At 32.6% G+C, this 2,847-nt stretch overlaps 1 protein-coding gene across 1 annotated transcript in view; it reads left to right on the forward strand.

Moving 5' to 3' along the window:
• Positions 1-2,847, forward strand: part of LOC106883403 (zinc finger and SCAN domain-containing protein 2) — a 45,561-nt gene that overhangs the window by 966 nt on the left and 41,748 nt on the right. The gene's annotated exons all lie outside the window — the stretch shown is intronic.

A 2,847-nucleotide genomic window follows, 5' to 3' on the forward strand; every position in this document is an offset into this window, starting at 1 on the left:
TACATGGTGGAAAAAATAGTACTCGAATACCAGAGGTAGAGTAATATGCTTTATTGAAAAGCAGCAAAAAATATGGTAGAGACGGACTATATGTAATCACAAAAACTGTTACTCAGAGTTTCACGTTCCCGTTCGTCGGACAGTTTTGTTTATGTATATGTACACATACATACATACACACACATTTATGCATATGTATACATCTATGCAGAAATAAGTTTATAGTGTATGTACTATGGAATGCATGTAATTTTGTTTATGTGTGTGTGTGTGAAAGGATAGATGAATATGTGAGTAAGTGGATTTGATTTTATGTATATTTATTGTGTATAATTTGTGCTGAGCAAATGTGATTGTAGAATGCATATGATATCTATGCATAGAGTGATATGTATGAAATTACGTGAAGGAACGAAAATATAAATTCTACTACACTCTATAATACTCTGAGACTTCGTACCTAATTAAATAATAATCATTTGGAGTATAAGCACAAGGCCTGAAATTTTGTGGAGAGGGGGCTAGTCCATTACATCGACCTTAGTGCTCAACTGGTTAATAATAGTAATAATAATAATTTCTGATTTAGGTAAAAGGGTGCAGTTTTTAGCGGGGAGGCTTTAGTCGATAACTTTGATGCCAATACTTGACTAGTATATTATTTTATCGACCCCTGAGCGATGAAAAAGGTATAGTTAACTTCGTCGAGATTTGAACCCAGAATGTAAAGAGCTGGAAGAAATACCGCCAAGCCTTTTGCCTAGCTCTCTAACGGTTTGGCCAATCCACGTAGTAATAATGATAATAACAAATATCATTATTTAATTACTGCAAACGCAACGGACAACCAATATGAGGCAAAGCAAATATTGTTTTCATTTGATATAATTTCTAGTAAATTTCAAAATGTAGAAATAAGAATGCACACACACACACACATACTTATTTACCAAGGCGAACTAGGTCCACAACGACCAGATTTCGATTCCTGTTAAAGCAAACTATTTTTTCTCTGTACCTATGATATCTATAAATTTTACCATCTATTGAAGGTTTGTATGTAACAGCGGATCGGCAGTTTCATGAGAACATCGGACAAAATGCATTGCAATATTTATTTACATTCTTTGCGAGGTCTGAGTTCAAATCCTACCGTGGTTAACTCATATGTATATGTGTGTGTGTGTATACATATGACATATATAAAACATATGTACTGTAGTCACAACTGTATATATATATATATATATATATATATATATATATATATATATGCGTGTGTGTGTTGTTGGTTCTTCCTTGTTTCTTGGTAAAAAAAATATTCATGCTCCTTCATTAATGTTGGCACTTCTGATGGCTGGTAAAACCAATTTTCGAATGGAACAATTGCCCACGGATGTCACATCTGATGGTCAGCAGATGCCTTGGTTGGAGTTGGCAGGTCTTTTGCTGTGGCCATTTATCCTTTATGTTTCTTTGAGGATGTTTTTCAAAATGTTCTATACAGATCTTGATGATGTCACATCATGTTGTTCTGTCTTCTGCGAGTTGCTCCCAAGCTTTATGGTTAGTGTTGATGCTCTAAATTATCTGTTTCAGTTGATCTTTGTAATGTCACATGGGGAAGCCATGTGGTCTCTTGCCGGTGCTAAGTTCACTGTAGATGATTCAGCTTGGCAGTCTGCTACTATTCATGCAGTAGACATGACCTGCATTTTTGAAATGTTTGATGATAATGAACTCAGTACTGTTGGCTCTGGCCCATTCAGGACTGCAAGGTCATTGACATAGTTATATCATTTGATGTTCTTAATTGATAGTAATTTTTTGGTCAATGAAATTGTTCCAATGACAATACAAAGCCCATGTCTCACTACCAAAGAGTAAAGTGGAAATAACCTTGACCTGATACACTGAGCTTAGTTTGTAGTGTCAGATTTTTGTTTTCAAAGACTTGCTGAAAGAGTTTTCTGAAAGTGACATGAGTAGCTTGTATCCTGTTCTTGATGTCTTTCTTGAAATTCCATTGTGTAAAGAAGATGCTTAACTGATCTATTTGTTCCAATGGTGTGTTGATCGATGTTTTTTGCTTAAGTTCTCTTTGTTTTTTTTTCACTGTATGTACATTTTTACTTTAATATTGTAACTTTTTTTCAAACACAGTCTTGCCTATCACTTTTTAGCCTCGTGTAAATATATATACATATATTTTTTCGTTTTTCAATATTAATATGTATATGTATAACTCTCTATGGTTTTCTTCTACTAGTCCATCTGTTATGTTATATTCTACTATACACACGTGGCCCTGTTTATTATACTTTGTCTCGACCTGTTACCATATTTTTCTTAAATATACCCGTTAGCTTTTCATTCTTATTTTTATAATATAGTTTACCGCACATATAGACGTGCATACACTTTGATATGTCTGTCTTTTTTCCCTTTTGTCTCTCTTACTATTATCATTACTGTTATTTTTTCCCCTTTTAAAATTTGCTTCCAAATATCCGATTTTTTTCCCTATTACCCCATTTGTATTCTCCTTTATTGTATCTTACTTTAATTTACCTTATTTTATTTAGGCCTCTTTTGATATCCTTACAAAAATTCCTCACACTGATGAAAATGACAATGCATAAATTTAATTATAATTACTATGGTTATAATTTTTTTCTTACATATTTGTATTGTCCTTTGAAATGCGTGTATGTATTGAATCTATTTTGTATTAAATGTGATTTTGATTCAATATCTTTTTCTCCTCCATTTTTCTATAATTGTTTATGGTATTTTTATACATGTAACAATATTTTTCAACTACTGTTTTCATAGTCTTATTACTTA

Source organism: Octopus bimaculoides, chromosome 14, assembly GCF_001194135.2.
Source record: "Octopus bimaculoides isolate UCB-OBI-ISO-001 chromosome 14, ASM119413v2, whole genome shotgun sequence".
Taxonomy (NCBI): domain Eukaryota; kingdom Metazoa; phylum Mollusca; class Cephalopoda; order Octopoda; family Octopodidae; genus Octopus; species Octopus bimaculoides.